The sequence below is a fragment of the Acomys russatus genome, unplaced genomic scaffold (assembly GCF_903995435.1).
Source record: "Acomys russatus unplaced genomic scaffold, mAcoRus1.1, whole genome shotgun sequence".
In the NCBI taxonomy this organism is placed as follows: Eukaryota; Metazoa; Chordata; class Mammalia; order Rodentia; family Muridae; genus Acomys; species Acomys russatus.
Genome location: NW_026131769.1, coordinates 17,670 through 45,452, shown reverse-complemented (window position 1 = coordinate 45,452; position 27,783 = coordinate 17,670). Strand labels below are relative to the sequence as shown.

At 43.7% G+C, this 27,783-nt stretch overlaps 1 pseudogene; it reads right to left on the bottom strand.

Moving 5' to 3' along the window:
• Positions 1 to 401: 401 nt before the first annotated feature.
• On the bottom strand, positions 402 to 25,482 carry LOC127186459 (intron Large complex component GCFC2-like; annotated as a pseudogene).
• Positions 25,483 to 27,783: the final 2,301 nt, after the last annotated feature.

The following is a 27,783-nucleotide window of genomic DNA, read 5'->3' as shown; positions in this document are numbered from 1 at the left end:
GAGACCCACCTTCACTGCTGCAGTGGGAAGAACATGCACCCTGTTGACATTCCATGCAGGCTTCAGAGCAGGGCTTTCCAATAGGTGAAAGCACGCCATGGCTTCACATCTTACAGTATAACTAGCCTTTTCCAATGATCTGTTGCACAACAAAATGAAAATATATACATCGAGTCTTCATTGAGTTGCTTAACAAATAAGACTTAAGAACATGTATAAAATCATTTTGAGGAAAATTCTTAGTTTCTTCATTACCTTGCCTCAGACTTCCTTAATCAGGCTAATACCTGACATTTCTGTATTTAATATAGCAGTGGCCTCAGTCCTACCATGAACTATACAAGGCAACACAAGAGCCTAACTTGCTGTCAGCTGATAACTTCATTACCGAAAAAACTTACTTTTCTGAAAAAATGTTTGCCAGAGAACAGCCAATTTTTAATATAAACCTTTTAGAAGCCTGTAAAAAAAGAACGACAGTTTAAAAAGAGTTACAGCTGACCCAAATCATCACGTCTTCACTCTTCAACAAGGGCTGGAGGAGCAGGTCAGTGGTTAAGGTCTTCTCTGAGGACCTGGGTTTGGTTCCCAGCACCCCTATCAGGTTTCCCATGACTTCCTGGATTCCAGGGGGATCTGGTGCCTTCTGATCCCTGCATGGAGGTGGTGTTAAACCCAACCAGCTGCAAACATGACCACACATAAAAATAGATAAATCTTTTGTTATAAGATTTTTTTTCTTAACAATACTGACAATGAATTAAAAATCTGGAGACTCACTGGCACTTTCACCGAGTTCATACAATAAATCAGTACAGATTTTCAAAGGACAGTTTGTTATAAAAATGTGTTAGCCATTTAATAATAATCAATTCATTCCAAGATTTCCTCGTTAGCTGATTTGTAAACAGTTGGGGGTTTGAAGAACGGCAAGGCTGAGGACAGTCTTGTCTCGACACGCTTCTGTGTCAGATGTCTTCCTTTCCTTCTCCGGTAGAGAGAATAAAAGAGAAATACACCAAATTCTTTGCTGCTGCTCTGTAAGCAATTCCCTCAGACACAGCGCCAGGAAGGACAGCTTTTCAGGACATTATAAGGCAGACAGAAGAAACCAAGTGGCACTACAGCAGCAGCTGTGTGACTCGGCACTACTCATACCCTGCGCTCAGACACCTGCGATTCGGGGCAGAGGGGCTCCAGGTGATGCTCCTTCACAAAGGACTCAGCTTGATTCAAAGCTTTTACCTTCACCAGGATAAGAATGATCTCACTGACTTCATTCCTGAAAAACAAAACCAAAAAGCATTTACTCAACCCTTAGTGCATTCAGGGCTGGAGGTGTATGAGGGATAGAAATTTGTAGCATGCAGTGGGCCCTAAATTTGATCCTTGGCACAAAACATAAGATGAAAGAAGACGAATGAAAGGCAAGAGATTAATAATAAAGTACTATGACAAGTGTGAAGGGCATCACAGTGGTGACTCAGGACCTAAGCCAGTATCTAGAGCAACACAGAATAGAGATGCTGTCTCTTTTGCACCTCATCACATGCACAGTGATGCTTTAGTTCAAGGTGAAGTGCTACAGGTCCGTCCCTAAGGCACAGTGACACTAGCTATCATGCCACAAGGAAACGGTTAACACATTTACATCTATGGGAGTGCTGGTGCGAATAAACATGGGCGGATAGTCCTGTAACAGCACAGCACATACAGCCGTGCACATTACAGTCCTGCATACCGTGTGCATTCTCATTTCTGTATTTATTACACATATACAATGTACATTATAGCCGATCGGTGGCACAGACATAAGACAGCCCAATGATGTATTTCTTAGAATGACCCCCGTCTCATACACCTCCTGATTATAACTGCAAAGTCCAATACAGAATGTTCTGGGAAATTTGAATGTGAATGGCCATAAAAAACAGAGTAAGACAGAGCAAACCCATCACAGGGTCTTCACAGCGCTGTGCTGCCAGTTAATGAGAGCAGTCACATCCAGACTCCATCAGCCCTACAGAAGGGCTCCAGGGGTGTGCCACAGTGCCTGGCTTATGAATCCTTGGGCTGAGCTCAGGGCCTGGAGCTGCTAGGCAAATACTCTGCCAGACTAGCTACATCCCTAGATCCAGATTTTAAAGATTGTAGTAAAAGTGCAAATCTTCCTTAAAGTTCCTGACAGCATTCAAAACCCTTGTACTATGTTTTGGAGGTGAACAATTAACTGAGCATTACCTGAATTCACCTGTGGATAGTTGATGTGCAGACTGCAGCAGGAACTGAATGAAGTTTGCTAGCTGGGGAATTGATGTCCTCATAGCAGAGTTCTCAAACCATCTTTCTGGTAGACATGCTGCTATCTGTCAATCAAGGCACATAGCAGGTTTACAACATAAGCGCTAAGAAAGTTTGAGATTTTCTCTTTCCTTTGTCAAAGGTAACAGTATTATAGATCACTCTTCAGGGGCTGGCAAGATGGCTCAGCAGTTACTAGCACTAGCTGCTCTCCCAGAGGACCCAGCTTTGATTCACATAGCCCACATGACAGCTCACACCCATGTGTATCTTAAGTTCTGAGGGATTTGATGACCCCTTCTGGCCTCCTCAGGTACTGCATTCACACAGTACAGACACAGACACACACACACAGACACACACACACACACACACAACACCCATACATATACAATAAATGAAATGAGAAAAAAAAGCTTGATTTAAAAAATTAATCTTCATTGGTAAAGGCTTAAATCAGATGGACCCTGCTTTGTGCATTCATTAGCAGTGCTTAGAATTCCACAATCTACACAGGCATTTGAGAGAAGGAAACAACAGGTGACTGGAGATAACGCTGACTGGAAGAAAGTGAATGGCAGCTTGTCTTTTATCCAGTGTGCTTTCTATGTCCATGGAGGCCAAGAAGATCAATACACCACATGCAGCTGTTCTTTCAGAAAGACAAAAACCAAAAAGATCCTCCTCCTTCAAAAATAACAAGAATGAGAGACAAGTTTTGGGAAAGTCAGAAAATAGTTGAAACCAAATAGCAACAAGAAGGAAAAATAGAGAATATAACACAGAGAGGAAAACACAGAGTTCTTGGACAGTCACACAGGCCATGCTGTCCCTGGTAAAATTAAGACCAGGGTCTAGGACCAGAAGGAGAAAGCAAAAGCACCGAAATACACTGTAAAGGAATACAAGTTCAGGAAACAAGTAAATCTGGTGCCAGCATAAAAGAGTTGTAAAAAATGTCAGTAGACGGTGTGGCCTGGGTATGGTGGCAGGTGTCTAACTCCAGCATCTGAGAGGCTTGGGCAAGTTCCAGTCAGCCAGCCTAGGCAGCACAGACAGCACCTGTCTCAAAAAGTGACAGGGCTGGATGTTGTTGAATATGTAGGTGGTAGAATATGTGTTTAAAGATGGGAGGCCTCAATTCTGACTCATTAGCAGCACCAGAAACAACAGCAACAACAACAACAACAAAACCACAGCAGGTGAAGGCCAGGAAGAAAGACTTACTGTATTATTCTCGAATTATTAAGAAAAAGAAACCCAAAAACCACAGACAAGTGCCTGCAGAAGGCAGAGGCAGGGAAGATTTGCCTGGCAAACTTTATATGTTCCCAAGTTTTAGAAGCGGTCTTGACTGGCCTAGAACTGACTCCTTTGTGCCTGTTTTCCCATGCTTTGCTATCTCACAGGTGTCTGGAAGTTCTCATGGGGCCAGCAGGCCTGTGGCCCGAGTTACAAACTCTGCAGAGCAGATGCTGTGCAAACACACCTCCCATTCACGGCTTCCAAACTGACCTTTGCAGTCAACTTGAAAACATTCCACACAGAGAATGATTTAAACCTCAGAGCTCTGGCAATGATGGGATTACAGGTGTGTGCTACCCAGCCTGGCTTCCTAGGCACCCTTTAATACCTTGCCTTTTACCTATGAGCAGATCAAATGTTTTGGGGACATCTGGTTGTTGTACTGTCTTGGAGAAAAACAGGCTCTTTAGGTATAAATATTTTGCTATGAGCCAAACTCAGGTCCTTTGCAAGAGCAGTATACAATCTTAGCCATGGAGACGCCTGTGCAGCTCTACTATCTAAATCAGTGCTGCTGCTGTTTTGAGCTGGGGGCCTCACCTTGTAGCCAGGTTGTCCTGGGGCTGCTGGAATTAGACACAAGCCACTCTACCAAGCATTATATTTATCAGTGACGTAACTAGAATTGACGTCTACACAACTTACCTGGCTGCACTTTTTAACAACATCTGGTCCAATGAAGGCGTTATTAGTAAGCGTGATAATAAGGTAGCGATTCAGAAGCTTGCCCAGCCCCAGGTCCTGCAAGGTGTCATCTGGAAGAAGTCTGTTCCAAAGAAGAATATTGCGGAAGAGCTCAAAGAAAATACCAACATTATGTGTGTTCTCCCTAGAAGCTGTAATGGGAGGTAAAGAACTGGCCAAACTCCCCACTCTCCTAGCTGGTCCTCTTGTAAATGTCAGCCTTGGAACAGAAACGTTCCCAAGTAAACACCTGGTTCCCAGCTCCATGCACTTGCTCACCTATTTCAACTTTGAAGGTAACCAACCCCAATGAGCCTCATGTAACCACACGGGAGCCGTTCCACTGTCGTTCATCTGCCTTATTGCCTGGGGCCACTAAATGTTAGACGCGGTTTCCAGGGTTGGAAAGCACCGTCAAGGCCAGTGCCCATGTTAACATGTGTCCCAGGAAGGCAGGCAACGCCAGGCACCTCTCTGCTTATATGCAAAACAGGACAATGCATGAGTCTGTGGATCAATGGGGCGAAGTGCCCCGTTGTGAGATCTACAAGTAAATACTGGTTGTACTTAGAGGGCTGAATTCAGAGGTTTCTGTGGATTAGGGTGTGAATTCTGGAACTCTCCCAGTTTTCTGTGTGCTGATTGACAGATGTAACATGCCACACTCTGACTGTCATGGCATTGCTGCCTGTCCTGGGAAGCGTCTTTCAGACTTGGCCATGACACACAGTCACTGAAACTGCTCCTGCTAAGGACATTTATGTCTTTGTAATTCTCACCCACAACAGACATCGTCAGGACCCCTAATCCTTTATTGTGGTATTTAATATTTGTTTTTGTTCTTGGGTTCCTGAAGGCACAAAGGCTCACAATTTGTTATGAGGTGCATCTGAAGACAGCCCCCCCTTCCCCCGCCTCTCCAAGTCCATTTCCCAGGCTCTATCTAGTCTCCTTAGAACTTGCCACTTATGGACAAATACTGCCTATGGATAATTGAGGCCAGGTTCTCAGCTCCGACCTATCCCCTGGTTTTGGGACTTGTGTGTCACCTGTATTGTGTTCCTTCTCCACAGTTCTACCAATTTACTACATCCAACACAGATTTCACCATCCCTCCCAAGCCTCCTCTTCCTCCTACATCTACTACAATGTCTAAGAATGACATAAGCCCCAGGTGCCAACATCGTGTGTTAGTCGGTGGTGGGACCTTTTTGATGCTTTGCCTGAAACATTGAACAGACGTCCTTATCACATCTACATCCACCGTCCTCTGTCTGCATTTAACTTTAGCTTTTGACCAGTGTGTCGCCAGTCATGACCTGAGATTAAATTCAACCCAAAGCTTCTTTTGTATAGTCCATGAGACAACAACTTTTAAATTTTTAAAGAATGTTTAAAAGTATTAAAAAACACAACAGAATAAGGCTGGGCATGGTGGCACAGCCCTTTAATTCTAGTACATAGGAGGCAGAGGCAGGAAGGCTTACTCCGTCAGGATAGCCTGGACTCCATAGCAAGTACCAGGCCAGCCAGGGCTATATAGTTAGACTGTGCCTCAAAGAAATAAAACAAGGTCTGGAGAGATGGCTCAGCGGTTAAGAGCAGTGTTTGCTCTTCCAAAGGACTTGCGTTCAATTCCAAGCACCCACATGTCAGCTCACAACTGTCTATAACTCCGAGATCTGACATCCTCACACAGACATACGTGAAGGCAAAACACCGATGCACATAAAATAAAAATAAAAAATAAAAAAGAAGTAAAACAAAACAAACCTACATGGAATATTTTTAAAATATGAAAGTTATGTGATGTTCCAATTTTAGTGTTGCTAAGCAAAGTTTATCAAACACAGTTCAGTTGCTTACACACTGGTAGTCTCTTAGTGCTTTCGTGCTGTAGTGGCAGAGTGGAGTAGTCCACCACACTGTCTGGCTGCAGGGACTAATACGGGCACATTTTAAAGACAGCATTCTGCTTACCTTGAGAGCTCCCCAGAACTGTCTTTCTTGGAACTTTGAGTGTGGTGACATTTTTCCTTCTTCAGAACTAATTCTAAACAAAGGAGGAGGGAGAAAGGAAGAAGAGGGGAAGAGGGAGAGGAGAAAATATATAAAACAGTTCTTTTTTCAGAATAAAACCTAAAAAAAACAGGACTATGGTTTGTTTTTGCTTTGAATTCTGTGTATATTTGCATGTCCGTGTGTGGTCTGGCCATGTGAGTGTCGTGCCTGCAAAGGACAGAGGAGCCACCAGAGACCCTGGAGTTGGAGTTACAGATGGCTGTGAGCTGTCAACCTAGGTGCAGGCGATCAAACTCTAGTCCTCTGGAAGAGTAATACACATTCTTAACCATCCGCGTCCTGTTCTTTGTTTGTTTTCAGTAAGCAACTAAACAGCCTAAATGAAAAACAAATCAAGGCATTCTGATGGTATCTGCCAAGAGTTACAAATCCTCACTCAGCCAACAGTGAATTTCCACAAGTGTGTCTTGTAAATAATGATTGCCTTTGCACAGTTTGCTCATTACCTCACTGTTGGTAAGAGATCACCATTCACATGCCGGTCAGTTACAGGACACCTACAATCGTGTACTGGCTGGTTTTGGGTGTCAACTTGACACAAGCTAAAGTCATCAGAGAGGAAGAAGCTTCAGTTGAGGAAATGCCTCCGTGAGATCCAGCTGTAAGACATTTTCTCAATTAGTGATCACTGTGGGAGGACCCAGCCCATGGGTGGTGGTCCTGGCTTCTGTAAGAGAGCAGGCCAAACAAGCCAGTAAGCAGCACTTCTCCCTGGCCTCTGCATCAGCTCCTGCCTCCAGGTTCCGGCCCTGTTTGAGTTCCTGTCCTGACTTCCTGTAGTAATGAACAGCAATATGAATGTATAAACTGAATCAACAACTTCCTTCCCAACTTGCTCTTTGGTCATGATGTTTTGTTGTAGCAATAGAAACCTTAACTAAGACAATGCCTATTGTGCAGCTTAAAAAAAAAACAAGAAAAAGTTACCTCCATGAGGACATGAAAGGACTTCATCTAAGTGAAAAAGGCTGAAAACTATTGTACCTGCTTATAATATAGTTCACTGCTAAGAAGGAAGGGGTAAGACCACAGCATATATAAGGCAAATGGTGAACTCCGCATAGTCAGAAGTCTGAGAGTAAATAACCCTTTTAGGGACTGCAGGGACAGTCCAGCAGTTAGACATGGTTCAGTTCCCATCACCCACATCATGGTTCATAACTCCTGTAATTCCAGCTCCAGGGGACCCAATGCTCGCTTCTGACCTCTGCAGGTGCCAGGCATACATGTGGTGCATATACACACATCCTCAGCAAATATATATATTCTGTTGTATGTATAAAAACAAAACTTTTTTCATTTTAAAGATACACTTGATTTTAGTCAAAAGGCTTAAATTTAAATAAAGTGCTCTCATATTTTGAACCATGTGAAGGAGTTAGTTACCTAAGACAGTAGAAAGCAAAACTTACTAGGCATAATTTTTATATGCAGATATCTCTTCCTAACTCAAATAAGTCAGGAAGTTCCAAGACTTCCCCCCACCCCATTCCCTCCTCTCCCACCTCTTAACTGCTATCTTGGGAGTATCACTGGTCACAATCATCATTACTAAGAAAGCCTTGCTGGTAGCTGTATGACCACAAATCCAGCCCCACTTCCTAGGATGAACCCAGACTTCATAGCTGCAGGTTCCTGCCCTTCCGTGATGCACTAGGCTTGCAGATCCTTGCTTCCTTTGCACACTGCACGGTTCTGTTCTGAACAGTCTTCATCTTCCTACTACCATGTGGGGCAGCTACTGATTCTGCCTCCCTAGAAATAGTGGAGCTAAGAATCTGTGCTTTTCTCTAGGCTACAACCTCCGGCTACTAGGATAGATTTAAAAACAAGAGACACTCAAACACATAATGTCCAAGTGCTCAGCAGCTACGGTACATGAGAGAGTCAAAGAAATGTTTGCTGAAATCTCAGTTTGCCTACTAATATAGTGTGTGCATCATGTCTACCAATGACTGTAGTGTCTTTAGCATTACCTTCTTAAACAAATCTGTATTCTGTCAAGGCTGGACACGATGGCAAGTGCCTCTAATTCCAGCACTTGGGTGGTGGAGGAAAGAACACAGAATAATGAGTTCAAAATCAGTCTGTAGAAAGTTCAAGGATACTCTAAGCTACACCAGGCTGTGTCTTACACCACCCTACTGCCCCCCAAAAGAAAAGCTGTTCCAAATATATAAAAATGAAGAGCTTTTACCTTTTTGGATATAGAGGAATAAAGATATCATCTTCTATTGATTTCTTTATTCTTGCAACAATAGCTTTAAGTAATTCCTATTAAAAATTTAGAAAGCATCATCAAGAGGTAATTGAAAATATAATAACTAAATCAAGTACTTTTAACAGTGCCAATTTGTCTGCAGTCAGAAGCAGCTATTACAGTGCTGTATGAAACTCAGCAGATGCATGCGGTGGCCACTGAGTCACTTTCACAGGTACACTACATTTTGTTGCTAAGAAGCTACTCATTAGACCTTTGAGGGTTCCCATTAGGGTGCTCATTATGCTGTGCTGCTATAAAACACCCCACAGAAGTCTCTTAGTGTGTGTAAGACTAGTTTTAATAAGGCTACACACTAAAGTGGAATTGCTGGAATACAGCTCAACTTTGTACAGAATGATAAACTAAGCTGGTAGCATCTGACACTAGAGACCCTGTGGCTGGGGAGATCAGGGCAACCTCCCCACTATGGTTTAGCTAACTGATGTGGCATCAAACTGCAGCCTAGATATTTATGTTTATATCCATAGACAAATGCTACTCATTCTTAACCAGGGAACCTTGTCTTTGCAGTAAATGCAGGTGCATGCAGCAGCCCCCGTGCTCGGCATTTATGCCACTCCCTTTAGGCAGAAGGAATGCCATGGAAGAGAGAACGGATAGAAGTGAGAGCAGGAGACAGGGAGAAGAGACATGAGATGCTATTTTCAGGACATGGCAGAAGCACTGCAAACCCGAGATCTCAGCAGCAGAGCCTGCCTAGACAAGGTTGGGCCTGCCAAGAGCCAGTCATGGATTGGGAGGTCATGGGTCCTACGCTTTCCTGGGGAACTACTGGCAACTGATGGATTCTGGAGGGTAGGACAATTACTGGAGCCCACAAGGCTCCAAAAAGATAGTTCCAAACCCATCTGCACACACAGTCCTAGTTAGAACTAGAGGTCACGAAACAAAGCAAAACAAATAGAAACACGTGAAACAGAAAGGAGCCAGTGGGAGGAGGACAGGATGACAAAGACAAGGTGAAGAGCTGGGGGTGAGAATAAACAGTACACTATACACACATGAAATTGCCAAAGGACAAAGTTATCAAAAAGACAAAAACAAAACAGCAACAAAACCCAGTAGTAAAATCCCATTTGTATTTCCGGTTGTGTATAAGAAATCTTGTTTCCTTCCCAGCATAGGGGCACCTGCCTACAATCCCAGCACAGGGCAGGCAGATCTCTGTAATTCTAGGCTAGTCGGGGACATCCACCTTCCATCCCTACTACACCTTGTTGTTGTTTTGCTTAACAACAGGACCTGTGAAGAGCCAGGCATGGTAGCACATGCCTTTAATCCGAGTTTGAGGCTAACCTGGTCCACACAGAGAAACCATGCTGATTGGGTGAGGCAGAGGATATAAGAGGGGTGCTGGGGTGCAGGAAAAGAAGGTTGCTGAAAAGGTTCCTGAATAAACAGCCTGGAGAAGAACGCTCGTGTCGTGTCCTTATTTTCCGCTGGTCAGAAGGGTCGCGACAGTCTCTCATGCCAGTCTCAGGGGGAACTTATCCCCTTTTGGTCTCTGAACCCTCCTTCACACACATGATGCACATGCATACACTCAGGTACCTATACATACCTAGAAAAAATACTTTAAAAAATTCTGTATCAAATGCTTAAGTGACTAGAAATCGTAATAGTCATTATTATTATTTTTTAACCTTAAACAAGGTATATTGAAACTCCTCCTTGAAGTGTCACATTTGGGTGAAGTATTAGTGTGAAAATACAGAAAAAGCTTTAGTAGTGGCTAGTGTTATGTCAGCTTGACACAAGCTAGAGTTATCACAAAGAAAGGAGCCTCACCTGAGACAATGTCTCAAGAAGATCTGTCTGGAGGCAGGCCTATCTGGCATTTTCTTAGTGATCATGGGGAGCGCCCAACCCGCTGTGGGTGGCCCATCCCTGCGTGGTCCCTGGTTCTATAGAAAAACAGGCTGAGCAAGCCAGTAGGCAGCACCCTCCATGGCCTCTGCCTCAGCTCCTGCCTCCAGGTTCCTGTCCTGCTTGAGTTCCTGCCCTTATGGCTTTCAAGGATGAACTGTTACATGGAACTGTGGGTGCAATAAACTCTTTCCTCCCCAACTTGCCTTTTGGTTATGGTGTTTCTTCATAGCAACAGTAACCGTAACTAAAGAGCTTTTTTCTTTTTTAAAAAAATTACAGAACTAAAAATATCTTTAATTCTCCATACGGCAGCTTAGCTTAACAAATGCCAATAGAATAGAGAAAACACTACCGTGATAACTGTTGCAAACACGATGATTCACATTTTAACTCATCTTGCCTCCATTTCAAAAGTGCTTCTGATCATTGTAAAAGCAGCATGTATGTGGATGATTCCAGCTCTGCAATGCCAACAATCTGAAACACAAGGTAACGTTCTGCAGTTTATCAATAATGGATTAGGAAAAGATTACAAGGCACTATTTTAACCACATGTGTAACTCAATTTTTGAATAAACAGTTCCAGTGTTAGTGCAAGTGTCACAAACTGTGAAACAAATGATGTGGGGTGAGGAGCACACGCATGAGTGACAGGAGGAGGACTGGTCTCTCTTGGAGAACGAGGAGGGAAAAATGAGAGGACAGGCGGCAAGGAGATACCAGACGCTAGTGAAACCTGCAGACTGAAGATGGGGGCTGGGCTGTATCGAGAGGTAGCATGCCTATGGTCCTGGGGCTGAGCCCTGGCACTGTGAGAAGATGGAAGTGAGCCACTAGGCCAGATAGGAGGGCTATGCTACACAATGTGTGACCAGATGACACTGGAATCCTCCTTCTAAGAGAGCAGTCACTTCATTCCCGTGTCCTACAGCTGCTCCCAGGATAGAGCTATAGCAACCCCAGGTGGGTGGGTAGGATTTTATCAGTGTAATTCAAGGATGATTGAAGAAAAGTATTACATTGTAAGAGATACCACAGAAAGCAAGTGCCAACTGACACTTACCATGCAGGGAAAAGCATTCTTTTATGCATAGAATAATATGGGAAGGAGAGTTTAATTTTTTAATTTTTTTTCTGCTTTTCCAAGTCAGGGATTCTCTGTGTAGCCTTGGCTGTCTTGGACTTGCTTTGTAGACCAGGCTGGCCTGGAATGGTGGTCTGCCTGCCTCTGCCTCACTCAGTGCTGAGATTGTAGGTGTGCACCACCAAGCCTGATGAGTTTAATTGTTTTAACAATCTTTTTTTCTTTTGAAGCTGTGGGGTTTAAATAACGTACCTTGCAAAAAGGCAATAAAGGGTCCCAATGTCAGAACTGAGTATGCACAGACACAATGTGTAAAGTGAAAGACTTAAAAATCTGATAGTGTAAAAACTTTAAATATACAAGTATCAAAACCCATCACAAACAAAACAATAAACTTCAGATCAAATTGCATAAGCATAAAAAATTCTAGACCAGGAGCTGGAGAAATGGCTCAGTGGTTAATTAAAAGCACTGGCTACTCTTCCAGAGGACCAAAGTTCAGTTCCTCAGCACCCATACGGCAGCTCACAGAGGTCTGTGACTGCAGTTCCAGGGGATCTGATGCTCTCTTCTGGACTCCCAACACTGAACGCCCGGGCTGCATAGGTGTACATGCAGGCAGACACACTCACACCAATTAAATTAAAAATGGTTTAAATTATAAAGATCTGTTTCCATTCACTAAAAACTAAGAGAAAAAAATCCCCACTAAGAACCAAGATGTGAACAGGACAAAGGACTCAGAGTTTACAAGAAAAAGAAGAACCCCTCAGGCCACAGTGGCTCACACACTGATGTCCCAGGACTCAGGAGGCTGAGGCAGAGTGGTCACAAGGGGGAGGTCAACCTCGGCTACACAGCTAGCTGCAAGATACATTAAGAAGCTTCACACTGGACTTTGTTCACATGCAAAACTGCATCCAGCTAATAAAACAAAGATTTTCTTTTGGGCTCAAAATAGACATTTTACAAAATCTTCCCGCACCTCCCCACGGCCCCCCCCCCCCCGAGGCAGGGCTTCTCTGTGTAGCCTTGGCTGTCGTGGACTTGCTTTGTAGACCAAGCTGGCCTCGAACTCACAGCGATTCGCCTGCCTCTGCCTCCCGAGTGCTGGGATTAAAGGCGTGCGCTACCACGCCCGGCTCACAGAATCTATTTTTATTAATCTAGCAAAGTAATAAAGCACCATTCATTCTGGAGAATACTTCAGCAGCATGTTGCATAAACCCAAACATTACTTATACTTAGTATATTCATTTTATTTTCCAGTAATATGTTTCAGATCAAATTTTAACACAAAACGTATGTAAGAAACTTTATGTTACTTACAATAGCAAAACAAAAACATTAAACAGCCCATGTCTAACAGTAAGAGAATGTGAAATACCATGTTAAAAATGTGTGGGGGGCATAGAACTGTAATCCCAGAACTCAGGAGCTGAGCGGGAGAATTACAGGTGGATGTCGCCCTGGGTTACAGAGTGAGCAGCTGTTGAAACCCACAGCACCGAGCCTCTTTCACTTGGCATCCTAGACTCAGAGCTCAGGGCCTCAGGCTTGCACACCTTACCCATCTCTCCAGCCTGTCTCTCCTGTGCTGACTGACTACAGGGAGGGTTCTCTCTTCATGCGCATTTACACCTACCTTTTCGTTTAGACAGTCAATGATATTTTCCACGGAAGTTTTCATGCCTTTGTAGAATCTGTAGTTTAGAGTGTGATCTGATGTGTTCTGAAGGCTCCGGATGGCTGTCTTTGAACTCTCCATGTCTCGTACGTATTTTTCATATTCTCTCTGATGTGAGCGATGAGCATCCTGTAGTGATGTTAATCTAAATCAAAGAGATGAAAGTTTCCTTTTTCATACTTTTCCTTTTAAGCAGTATTCTAATGAAGATGTTTTCAAACACACCCAGGGAAAGTGATTACCATATAAACCTGGATTTACTAGACTTGTGAAGCTAGGGAGATCACAATTACTGCTCTCAAAAGGGAAAACAAAAAGACACCTACAAGCACTTAAAAACAGAAGTCGGCCATAGGATTTTAAAAAAAATTTTAATTATTTGTTGAAACTGGGTCTGTTTAACACAGCTGCTCTTGATTTCACTACGTAGCAAAAGGGTGACTTTGAACTTCTGCCTTCTCTGCATTACGGGCATGGGCCTCCACCTCCATTTGCAGGCTACTTGTAAGGTGCAGTGACTCAGTTTTAGGCTAAGACTGATCAGAATTTATATATTAGGTACCAAGAATAACCAAAGGTTTTACATGAGGCAAAGAAACACATGTGTTTCCTTTTACACCAATCTGTAGTCTTCCTTGGAAGACTGAATAAGCTGGCATTAATACCATTTAAACATGTTAGGGTTTGTATAATTTATCTGGTGTTTGATTCGGATTTGCTATTCATGAGGTCCATTCCATTTCCTCTGCTGCATGACCCTAGGCTGCTCTGCTGAAGTCAAGGCAGCCTACTAGCTCCTGCTCTTAATAATATTACACACATCAATTCAAGGACTGTTTATCTGTTAAAATTAAGTTACCTATCAGAGATACATGCCAACAGAAACAGATGAAATATTTTTCTTTCATAGTATCCAGAATATATATCCTATTAGCATCTGAACTCTGTGGATGCCTTAGATCTGCAAATCAATAAAAAAATGAGGTAAATTCAAAGTATGTGAACTTTAACCAAAATTTAAAAAGTATTCAACCAATTCTGCTAACCTGTTCCTTAAAAGAAATTCTTTAGCCTTTAAGCCATACATCTTGTTTCTAAATTTAGTGGGGAAACACTACTTGTGTAAAAATCTTCCCTCACTTTATGTAAATAAATGTGAAAGCTGGGCTGGGAAGAAGGCTCAGTCAGGAAAGTATCTGCCTTGTAAGCACAAGACCCTGAGCGAGAGCTCCAAACCTCTTTAGAAGGTTGACATGGCACACTTGTAATCTCAGCAAGTGGGAAGTCCCAGGCCAATGAGAGACCTTGTCTCAAAAAACCAAGGAGGTTCAAAGCATGCTCATTATTAGCTATAGCAGTATTTTCTAAGCATATATTATGTATAAAGACAGGCATACATCAGGGTAAATAATGGCTTCCTTTTTGGCAAATAGTGGGGCACTATAAAAATACTATGTATTTCTGTAAGATATGGACATAAGGCAATGTCTAGAAAAAAAACTGGTTTTCTTTGGGGACGCCAACCTTCTTTTTGGTATTATTTGTACTGGTTTATTAAAAACTATTTTCATTTTAAAATAAAGAACCTAGTTGAAAATAGAATAAAGTTAAAAGTAGCATTTACTTAAAGAGGATCTGAAACATTAATCTATGTCTGTGAGTGACCCACTGTCTTTTTCATTCTATAATAACTCTCTCAAGCACAATCAATCCCTCAGGAAGCACCTTATGGGCTTTGGTTTATGTACAATTCTAGACGTAACAGCTTGAATTTATTCTAATTAAGGAACGCTAGTTAAAACACAGTGAACAATAATGAATGTACTTCAGAAATAATGTTGAGTCTGCTGAAGTCTCACTACTTCAGTGCCACTATTTCAGAACCTCAGGGGTTGGCAAGCTGTTTTCCACAGCAGGTCAGACAGTGAACACCCTTAGCTTTTAGAGCTACATCATTGCTCTCCCAACTACTCAGCTCTGCGCTCTGTCACCAACGTACCCACAGGAAGTACGAAACACTCATGCAGAGCTGTGACCCCAAAAACTTCATTTACAAACACAGGGTGGACTGGAGTCAGCCAACCCCACAGAATACAGATGTTAAGTGCTGCTACACCTGAAGATTTCTAATATTTACTTCATAATATTATAAAGTGTGTGGTCTAAAAATATCTTTATTTAAACAAACAACAACACATTCTGTGATGTGAGTAGGGAATTGAATTACTTTAAGGCTGGCTAGGTAAGGAAAATTTGAACCTATTCTCAGGTTAAATGAAACAAAACAAACACAAACACAAAAACACTTCACATCTTGAGCTGGTGAGATGGCTCAGGGGCCTGATGCCCTGGGTCCAATTTCCAGACTCCATGTAAAGATGGAAGGAGAGAAGCAACTCCATCAAGCTGTGCTGTGACTCTGCCCACGCGCCAATCATGTGTGTGCACACATCTTGAAAAAAGGTGCAGATGTTCTTTAAAAAGCCGAATAGAATGCACTCTTGTACCAGACTGCCACACAGGCTAACCAAAAGCTGACCATTATACCTATATTTCATAAGCACAGGGACTGGTAGACACTAGATTCAGCATACATTTTAATATATACTATTTCAAACAAAAACAGCTTCTGACAGGACATGCCTTAACTTTAGCAAAACTATAATCATTAGAGTAGTACTGTGTGCTTGGGGTAACTGTCAGTGCCCATGTGTAAAGAGAATTTTGCTTTAGGGAGGCACTGTACCAAAAGTCATAAAAATAAGCTCTTGGTCATGGTGAATTTCCCATTAATGTATCAAAAAACAAACATACATGCATACACACACACACACATACACACACACACACACACACACACTGTAATCCCAGTAGTAGGGAAACCAAGGTGGGAGCATCATGAATTCAGAGCCAGCCACAGCTACACAGTTAAGTCTTAGGCTGGCTGGACTACAGAGTAAGATCCAACCTCAAAACACAAAAGCCAACATGGCCACCACCACAGCAGCACGTAGATGAGCTTAGAACAAAGCAACAGTTACAGTAAATCAGCCACTGGCACAAATACGAATCACATCTGTCTGATGCTGTGGAAGGGAAACACGCTGGAGGGTGGTGGAAGCACATGGAGAGTCCTGTCCCCTCGGAATGCAGAGGACAGGAGATCAAGAGCAGCTGGGCTACAAATCAAGATCACGTCTCTAAAGACAATAGCCAGCAGTGTAGAAAAATGCCTATAGTCATATTAAACTTTACAAAGTGTAATAACCGGTTTTGACCATGTAAGGAATATCTGTCATTAAGACCAATGAGAAAAAGAAAACTTGCTCTATGTGCATTTGTATGGTAAAATGAGAAATTAATTTTTTCCTAAAAACCTGTTTAATATTAATATTTAATAATTAAATAATACTTAAAAGAACATTAGTACTTTTTTACTATTAATCATAGAAGATACATGTAAATTTAAAAAATAAACATTACTCACCTATTATTTAATTGTTTCTTTATAATTTCCAAATTTACTGGTGGAAACGAAATGGAAATATCAAACTTCTTCAATGTTTGAGATTTACTGCTCTGGGAAAGGTCTACATTTTGTCCCTAAAAAGTGTGAAGAAATATTTTTGAAGAAACACTTCACTTGCCACACAAAGGAAACTAAATCAGGTCCCCTTGCCTTTGCAGTATCATGGATACAATAAAACATTTTTTTAAACCTCCCATCAATTTTAGAATATATTAATGTCTTGTCCCCCCAACCAGGCACTGTGGTGAATGCTTTAAATCCCAGCACCCAGGTAGCAGAGGCAGAAGCTCTCTGTGCATTTGAGAGCAACTTCATCTTAAGAGTCCCAGAGCAGCCAGGGCTACAGAGTGAGGCCAAAGAAACAGAAACCAACCCCAAAACCAACCACACAGCCAACAACTGCAGCCCCACCCCACTCCACCCCAACTTTGGCACTGCTGAGAACTGAACCTGGGGCCTCACATATACCAGGCAAGTGCACTATCTCCAAGCTACAGTTCCAGCCCTGAGAATATTGAATTCATACGACAAGACAAATTTTAAAGTTCTGATTGCAGCAAAAGTTTATTCCTGAAGTTTCACAGCTAGTTTTGCTGGTATTCTGGTGCATTCTTTGGGAAGCCATGGAGTTCTTGAAGACACATGAGTGAGCAAAGCCGTGGTTGTTTGGGGTTTGGGGCCTGCAGAGAACGCATTCCTGAAAGAGCACCCTAAGGCCCTTCCTCAGTCTCCCTGGCTAAGCACAGCTTGCCACCCTCACACCTGCAGTGGAAAGCAGGTTCTCAAAGTCCACTACGTCAGACAAGGAACATGAAGATGCAGACCAGAAACTTAAGCCACTGTTCCTATTTTCCATCAAGTGTCACAGCTCATCTCAGTTGTCCCCAAGCCTCTTCCACTTCCAATCTTCCTGCAAGTCCCTAACACTCCCGACATCCTACAGGCTCAAACTCCCTCGTCACGCTTGTCCCTGAGTAGGCGGTTGTATAAGGAAGGAGACAGACGAGGACACACTGGACTCTATGGGTGAGCCCAAACGCCAGTACAACCATCATCCTACGCAACACAGAGCGTGAGGCAGAGAAGGCATGTGGGGGCAGAGGGCACAAAGACTCGGGAAAAGGCCAGGAGCCGCTCTCACGCAGGCCCCAGAGGAAGCCGGCCTGACGGGATCCACACCGGAGAGAGCAAGGCGACTGCAGGCCGGCAAGAAGCGTCAGCAGTAAGGTGAGCCTGGAGACCTACGTCTGCTCTTCAGAATTTGTCCCTGGAAAGACAGAACCAAGCCTACCAGGTTGTCCTCTGGCCTGCACACATGTACCTTGGCGTGGGTGTCCCACCACAATGACCAAGGTCTAAAAGTAAACATAAAGTCCCTGGGTTTGTGGCAATGTGTTACAGCTCCCTCAGGTTGCTGACAGATAGAGCATAGAAACAGTCACCTCCGGGATCCTGACTGCTTTCCTCATTTGCTGCTGCTCCCACAGGTCTCGATTTTCATCTTCCTTGCTTTCTTCACTAGCTTCTTCATTCCTGATTGCTATAAAACCAGAAGATGACACGAAAACACGCCATAGTTTCCCTGTCTCATGACAGTACTCAAATTTGGGGTGTGAGGAGGGGTTACTTTATGCATGCTTAGCAGTCCTTCACACGCTCTTTCTTTCCCATAATAATCCAGAGAGGGAGAAACCTGGATTAGCTTCACTTTCATAACGGCACCAAACTCAAGGCTGAATAACTGGGCAGAGCGCTGTCTCGCAATGAGAACTACAATGCAGTCACTGGATACCAGGGCCAGCAGTACTTTCCCTGCCACCCACCTTCCCTGGGGAAAAGCCTGGGGAGAAGGAAAGGATTGGGTTCCTCATTAAAGATGTCAATTTGGGCCACTGAGATGGGTCAGCAAGGACATTTGCCATCCAGCCTGAGACTCTGAGTGCAACCCTTGAAGAATTCACGTGGTGAAGGAGACACTCAACTGCCACAACTCACCCTCTCAACTCTACACCTGCACTGTGGCATGCATGTGCCCACACTCCCACACACACAACACAGAATGAGTAAATAGGGCTAGCAAGATGGCTCACTGGTTAAAGGTGGCTGACGTCAGGCTTAATGACCTGAGTTCCATCCCCAGGACCCATAGCAGATGATGAAGAGAAGCTACTACTGCAATTTGTCCTCTGGACCTTCGCACATGTCCACACAAGCACTCACAATTACACACGTGTGAACTCACACACACACAACAAGTACAAAGAAATAAAAAGTAAGACAAATCAATGTAATTTAAAATAAAAGGATACTTAATTCATACCTGAGAATTGAACATTTAAAAATAGTTTCTGGAACCATCGGATGTAGCAACACAGGTGGCACAGTGCTTGCGCAGCACGCATGAAGCCCTAAGTTCAATTCCCAAGACTTCACAAGTGTCATGTGGCTGCTCACACCTATATAATCCTAGGACTTGGGAAGCAGGAATAAGGGAATCAGAAATTCAAGGTCATCTTTAGCTACACGGAAAGTCTGAGACTAGCTTAGACACACAAGATGGAGTCTCAAACATAAGCAAAAATTTCAGGGTCCAAGGAGCCAGTTTTATTCTACAGAAAACCCTGGTAAGGCATACATGTTACAAACAAGAAAAGTGGACAGTCCTTTGCAACTTAAGCATTTCTGAAGAGAGAAAAGTTTAGTTATAGAAGGGAAGAGCATAGCATATGACACCTAAAATTTCTGGAGAATTCTACAAGCTAACAAAAAAAGTCTTTCTAAAAGGTGGCAATGATAATTTCTCACATTTCAAAAATGGGACTGTACAAGGCTTTTACCTGCCAAAAATCAAGGAAGGGGTCCAGCATTAGTAAATATCACAACGCATACCATGAGTAATACGACATAATAGAATCAAATCCTTTAAAAGCTATGACCTCACGGACCAAATTGATAATAAAGATTAATACCAACACTCTTTAAAGCAAAAGATGTGTGCTGGGGATTCAGCTTGCTGCTACTGTGCATGCGTGCACTGTGTGTGTGTGTGTGTGTGTGTGTGTGTGTGTGTGTGTGTAAAGGAGGCCCTCACTATGCGCTAGGATTACAGGAATGAGCCATCACACATGGTTTATGCAGTACTGGGGGCTCGAACACAGGCTTCACGCGTGCTAGGCAAGACTGCCAACTGAGCTGCGTCCTCATTGCTCATATCAGCTTTTTGAAAAATAACAAAAAACATGGTAACAAGCCAACAGAAATTTCAATGCTGTAATGAACATGTCATGATCTTTACATGCTGGTGTATAAACTAAATACATACATGTTTCTTCAGCCATTCTTTGACTGAGGGTTTGAGGTTTGGGGGTAAATAGTATTCTCTCTTCACAGTCATCAGGATCACTCTCTGTGGCCTCATGATTGCTTCTCTTTCTGTCAGCAGAGGTGGAGAAATGGCTGACATCCAGTGAAATGTACTCACCTTGGGTCCAGCCTAGGTCCCGCTTTCTGCGGGCTGCCTGAATAAAAGCTACGTCGGGGAGCTACACTGAAACACATGAAGAGGAGAACAATGAAAACCAAATGGAGACAGAAGCCTGCTCCATGCATCCACGGCAAGAAAAAGGCACCATGGCCCTAACAATGTCACTGTTTACAAAGATTTACGTGACTGTCTGTTCCGTAAAGAAAGAAAATTAATACAATAGATAGAAAATACAAAAATGAACCTAGTCTGGCACTATCGAGAAATATGCAGACACCATTCCATCTTGCCTTTCATTCTCTCTCACTTCTGCAAGTTGTGTCAGGGCACAATTGTGAACAAGCTGAGCACTGTCTGTGAGAGCTTAGCAGGAAGGGCAGGCACGGCAGCCTGACTCAGAGATGACACCAGGACACCTCCTCCTGTGGGCACCCACACACAGAGATGTGAGAAACAGATGACAGCAGCATACAGCCGAGTCACATCAAGGTTCTGTAGTGAGACTCATATGAAAGAAACAAAAGAAGTTAAAAGTAAAGAAAATAAATATTTTCCACCAGGTAAATTAACCTAATTAGATGACAACTTTTGTTTTTAAGCATTTTTTGTTTTGCTTTTAAAGATTTATTTTTTATTTTATGTATATGGATGTTTTGCCTTCATGGGTGTCTGTGCATCAGATGCCTTGGAACTTAAGTTAAAGACAATTGTGAGCTACTATGTGTGTCCTGGGAATTGAATCCAGGTCCTCTGGAAAAACAGACAGTGCCTTTAACTGCTGAGCCATCTCTCCTGACCAAAAATGACAACTTAAATATAAGTTTATTTTTGTGCTTTTATTTGTATAATATACTATATATTCGCTGGCATGAATTCTTAGAATTTAGGAACTGAGGTTTCTTCATGCATAAAATTTATTCTCATGCCTTATAAAAATGTTTTAAGAAAATATCACAGTAAATAGGATGGCAAGGGAAATTCCTAGCACTTCAAGCATCTGAAAACAGTAGAGATGTTAATGCCATGTATTCCAGGCAGCAGCTATGTGGACAAGCATGACTTTGAATTTCTGGCCCCCTGGCTTCTTCACATCTGCAAAGGCTGGGACTGCAGGTATGGACCACCATGACTAGTTCTTGTGATGCTGAGGCTCCACATCCAGGGTTGTGTACATGCTGGGCATGTGCTTTACCAACTCAGCCAGACCTCCATCCTAAGACCAATTTCTTGAGAAGCAAATACAAGGTATGTATCAGGCAAATGGAAGGCATGAGATGCGCAAAGGCTCTAATGTTTGAAAGTCAAGGAAAAGTGAGAGATGTCAGAAGTCTCAGCCATCATACAGCAGACACAGCGACATCAGCCCTTAGGAAAATAAAATGGGTCATCAATCATGAAACAATACATGGCGATTGCCAGAAACCAATATACATACACTGACAAGACAATCAGTCATGGGGCTCAGTAGATAGGGGCACTTGCTGCACAGCCAACACTTAAGGACCATTCCCTCACATGGACCATCCACACAAGCATAGCTGAGTACAGCAGTCTCCAGCCATATTGGAATATAGCAAGTTAATCATATTACAATTTTGGTTTCTCAGTTATGTTATCCACATCTTAGGAGCTCAATAGCTAGTTGTGGCCAGAGGCTAACGCACTCAACACAGAAGGTATTGTCAGTTTTCTACCATAACGGAACATTCTACTGGACAACGCTGCATCTGGAATCTACCCCAGTGAGTAGACCAGAAGTACCAGACACTCTTGGAGCTGGAGTTATGAGTGGGTGTGAACAGCCCAACACAGGTGCTAGGAACTGGACAACTTTTCTCAAAAGGGTCTTAAAGTATCCCTAGCCTGAAAAAAGAGTCTACACAGCAGAAAACAAGTTATGAACACCTGAGTTACAGTTCAAGGGCCAGAGAAATATTTTTGACTTTGTGGGCCATGAACTAAGGTCCATGGTACCACCTCAGCTTTGCCAGTTTAATGCCAAAGCAGACTTAGGTAATTAATATCTGAAAGAGTTTTAATGAGCATTGAGCTGGATTTGGTCCAGAGGCGGTTATGTGCTAACAGCTAACATGTGAACTAACCAACCTTTCTTTAAAAATAAATAAATAAATAAAATACACATATATGAAACATATATTATATAAATAAAATGATATAAATTATATATAAATAAGAATATATAGTATTATATAAAATATATTATGCCACTTTGAGTCCCTATGGGTTTCCTACACATATTCTATTGTACTCCTTCCGGTTTTAAACACACTACACCTGGTATCAGCAACATTCTCACAAACTCTTCCCAGCCTCTAGTTAGGAGGCAGAACCACCCAGCAAAGCACAGTAGTTAAGAACACACTGTGGCGCAGACTCCCTGGGTTGAGCTCTGTCTGGGCTGCTTATAAGCTGTCTGATCTCCAGCATATTGTGTAATAAATAAGGAATGAAGTACTGGCGCTAGAGCTGGGCACTGTGGTACATCGTAGTCTCAGGAGGCAGATGTTGAGTTTGATATAGCTTAGGGTATACAATGACAGCCAGACCAGCCTGGGGCACAAAGTGAGACTCTCACTCAAAACAGGAAGGAATTTGGTTAAGTTAGTTACATAAAATTGTAAAAATTACCAACCTATGGGTGAAACTTCTTTTTCCTCCAGAGAGCTGGAGCTATGGGAGGATGGACTCCGGCCATCCTTACTTTCCGATGAGGGATGTGTTCCTTCCTCTTCATCTGTTGAGAGAGCAGCTGCTCTGGAATCTAAGAGGACACCATAAGAAGCAAGAGTCAAAATATCTGAATCAATAACCAAAATGAGCATATACAATTCATAAGATTGCCCCTTAATTCAAGACTACGTGATGCTCAAAAAAGACGAGAGCAAATAAGCTTTTTAAAAATAGAGGCTGGGAGGTGGATCACACCTCAAGAACAGACTGTCCTTGCAGAAGACCAGAGTCTGGCTCCCAGCACCTGTGTCAGGCAGCTCACAACTCCCTGGGGATCTGACCCCTCTGGCCTCTGTGGCACTGTACGCTGCAAGTGCACCTACTCACACATGGAAGCACACATACATAGAATTGAGAATTACAAAGTCCAGAAGGAATAAAGCTGCAGCTCATATTTAGCTATTGCTGTTAATGGCAACCCCTACCGGCTGCCGGTGGATTTAGCCAAAGCAGTGGTTCTAAGCATGGTCTCCACCGGTTCTTGGCATTCATTTCCCAAGGGCTTATCAGGAGGTGGGTAAAATCAAAATGACTTTAATTCTAACACGCACATTATTCTTGCTTTCCCTGTGATGACACTGCAGCAATAAGGCCAGGCACAGTGTGTAAAATCACCCGCACCGTCACAAAGGCAGGGATCCCAGCTTGTAGACAGTCACTGTGCTGTGCATCACCACACACCAGGAGATTCAAAACAAGCCAGGTTCATTTACATTTGTTGATGAAGCAATAAAAATCACCAATTTAGTTAATTCTCTTTTTTTGAAAATATTATTAAATTCTTATTTATTTATATGAGGTTCTATCTCCTTGTACACTTGCATGCCAGAGGAGGGTATAGATGGTTGTGAGCCACCATGTGGTTACTGGGAATTGAACTCAGGATCTCTGGAAGAGCAGACAGTGCTCTTAACCTCTGAGCCATCTCTCCAGCTCCAAATTTAGTTCATTCTTAAACTGAGTACATATTTTAAGGAGGGGGTTAACAAAACAGAAATAACACAGAGAAACATTTGGGACCTCTTTAACTAACTAACTAACTAACTAACTAACCAACCAACTAACTACTATTTGTTCTTACTGTTTGGGACAGAGTTTCTGTGTTGCCTTGGCTGTTTTGGACTCTTTGTAGACCAGGCTGGCCTGAAACTCACAGAGATTGCCTGCCTCAGCCTCCTGAGTGCTGGGATTACAGGGATGAACCACCTCACCTCTTTTTTGAAGAGTTACAAAAAGAGAGTTCAAAGTCAAAAGAAGTGTGAGAGTTGCTGTTCTAGAAGGGAAGGGAAGGCGACTCCTGGCCTCAGGACACTCACTCACTCAAGGTGACCCAGATGACTGGTGTAGTTCATGTTACAAGCACAAAAGATCATTCAAACTTTAGAAGAACCGGGGCCTGGACAGTGAGTGAGAAATCACTCAGATTCCAAACCCTGAGCACATTATTTTAAGTGATATAAGCTAGGCACAGGAAGACAAATAAGCTAAATTCTCGTCAGTATGTAGAATCCAAACAATTTGAAGGAAATCATAAAGAGTAGAATGGTTACAACATCTCCTTTTACATTAATTTTATCTACTTTTTTGTTGTTGCAGGTAATTGGTTTTTAAAATGACAATGTTTCAAACCCTGTCCTTTATTTTTTTTTTTTTTTTTTTTTTTTTTTTTTTGTGAGACAGGGTTTTTCTGTGTAGCCTTTGCTGTCCTGGACTGCTTTGCAGACTAGGCTGGCTTCAAACTCAAGAGACCCACTTCTGCCTCCATCTCCCTGAGTGCTGGGATTACAGGCTTGCACCACTGCGCCTGTCTGTCCCTTATTCTTTTAATAAACTGTCAGGTGTTCTTAGAAAACTTAGGTAAGCTCCGGAAGGCACATATGACTTTCACCTACATTTAACAGCTAACAGCATCAGGAGCTCAATGAGGATTTGGGTTTAAGGACCATCAATGGCTCCAGTCAGGGAGGGTCACATAAGGACGCCAACTACGAAGTGCGACCCGAACCCACAGGAGCCCTCCAGCAGCCCTGTCACCAGGCGGGTGCAGGAGGCCACGGAGCCTCTGGAGATGGGGCCCCGCGGATCAGAGCTCTTCCCACCCCTTTGCTAACCTGCGCCGCCATCCACGTGGGAAGCAGCACCTGGGCTGCGCCCTGGAACTCACCCAGACCCGACCCCGACCCCGGAAGCCGCGGGCCCCGCGCGGGCTCTCCGCTCCCTCTGTTCCTCTGCCTGCAGATGGCCAGCCTGGCTTGGCCGGCTCCTCAGCACCCCGCTCCTCCGCGCTGTCACTGTCGCTGGACTCGACCTGGCGCCGCCTGAAAGTCCTCTGAGGTCTCAGAGCCTTATTCCAAGAAGGGCTGGCGCTCTTCCTGAGGCTGGGGCTTTGGCGCCTGCTCAATTTCCCACCTGTGTTGCGCATGCGTGGTTGTGAGTTCTGGCAGGTGCTTCAGGCATTCAAGGCCAGGATTGACTGAGCCAAATCCTTCTTTGTGGGACAGATGAGTACTGCCCATCCATTCTAGCAGACTCTTATGGCCAACGTCTGAGAGGACCTGCAGATCCCACACAAACAGATAGAATTGGAGGGATAAACAATGAAATAAAGCATGCAGAATATGCGCAGGAATAAGCAAAATAAAATAAATGTTTTAGGGCACAGGATTTAGAATCTAAAAGGAATTAGGGGCTGAATCTCGAGGAAGGGAGTGATGGACTTTCCTAAGTTTCAGCCTACCAGATGAGCAGCTGAGAAGCCTGACAGAGCCGTATTTGAGTCCATCCAAAGAGGTTACCAGAAACAAGCCTGTGTTCCAGTTGACTTAGTAAGGAAGAACTGCTCACACTGTGTGTGTGAAGGAGATTTCCAGGAAAGAAGTTGTGTCTGCAAAGGCTGATTAGGATTCCAGTGAGATGAGAGGATGGAATGCTGCAGGGGCAGAGGTTAGGTCTGCCCATCAAAAGGCCAAAGATGCTCTCAGATAGCATCTGAGGCCTATGGCAGAGAGTTCTCCACTGTACTCTGTCCACTTCATGGTTCAGCCAGTGTATTTTAAAAATGCATTGGTTTATGGCTTTCATTTCTCTGTTGCCATAAAAATGTCATAAAACTTAATACGTTGACTGTGCAATTTGGGAAGGCAGAAATCTGTTTCTGGGCCATGGTCGGCCATTTGGCTTCAAAATGTTATTCCTTTTGGGGTGAGAGCTCTGTTTTCACAGTGATACCTGGATGGGTTTCTGAATCTTACCCAGGGTGTGGATTTCACACTATGACTTGCAGCCCAGCCATCTCTCATTATGGATAGTGGAGGCTGGAACAGGAAAGTGTGTGGATGCAACTTGCTCCAGGGACATGCCGCTGGCAGCCGAGGTATGAAAGGAACTTTGTTGCTTTAGTTAGGTCTGGATGAGAAACAGGAAGGAAGGAAGGACAACAAAATCCTGTTAGATGGGGAAACAGAACAAGGTCTTCCCCCATCCCCTCTTGTTGTCATTAGTTGAAGCAGGGACTCCAGCAAAGCAGGTGCCCTGACACAGTGCTGCTCTAGAAAGGTCACAAGGGAGAAGGACCACCTCAGGGTTTGTGAGGGGGTGCTGGGCCAGCAGCTTTCCTGCCTTCCATATTGGGCCAGGTGGGGATTTCTATGCTCTGCAAAGCTTCATCCGCACTCCCTCCCAAACGAACAACAGGGAGCACTGTCTGCACAGCTCCCCACTGCCTCACACAGGGCCATCAGGGAGCACTATCCACACAGCTCCACACTGCCTCCCACAGGACCCTCAGGGAGCCCTGTCTGCATAGCTTCCCACTGTCTCCCATGGGGCAGCAGGGGGGACTTACTGAACATCTCCTACCTGCTGTGCACAGGAGAAAAACTCAATGCTCAACCCCATTCCACAAACTACTAGCTGGGACAGCTCTTATCCAGCTTGCAGGAAGGCCTGGCTTGATTCCCTAGGACCAAGAAACCAGGCTTGGTGGGGGTAAATCCTGAAACCCCTCCATTTGCTGTTTTGAGACAGAAGAGGCAAAAGTTGAAGGTAGTCTACAACTACATAGATGATTTTAACACACACACGCGCGCTCGCGTGCATGCTAGATGCACAATTGTGTCCACTAAGATCATGTGGCTCAGAGCAGGATGGTTAGCAGTCCTTGGTAGCTTGAACTGTCCACAGAAACCTAGAGTGAAAACAAGGGGAGAGGAAGAAAAGGACATCTTACTGGAAGAACTGACATGTCACCATGAGAACTTAGTTATGTGCTTTGACCAAAGAGCCACAAAGTTCATGAGGATAAAGTGTAGACAGTAGTGAGAAGGAATGGAGAAGGCTAGGTTCAGAAATCTTTGCAGGACATAGGTGTATTTTGCATGCTACGTGTATGACCACAGTGGTGTGTGTGTGTGTGTCCTCCCGCACTGAGCCCACATTTAAACCAGGAATATTCATCTAATGCTTTCTCGCCTGGGGGCCTTGGTCTGCAGACCAGAGGATGCTCCCTCCTGGCAAGCTTCTGCTGGGGCATAGGTGGGTTGGACCCCTGCTGACAACAGCCCACCAGACCCAAATATGTTCAAAGATAGTTCCTTGTAGACTCTAACCCACACAAGAGGTGTCCAAAGCTGGCTCTTTGAAGAAAAACATATCAAAGGAACCCTGGCAACAAGGCCTGGGAAGGGTCATGGAAGTGTCTCCTGCTAGTCAAGTCCCCTTGGTT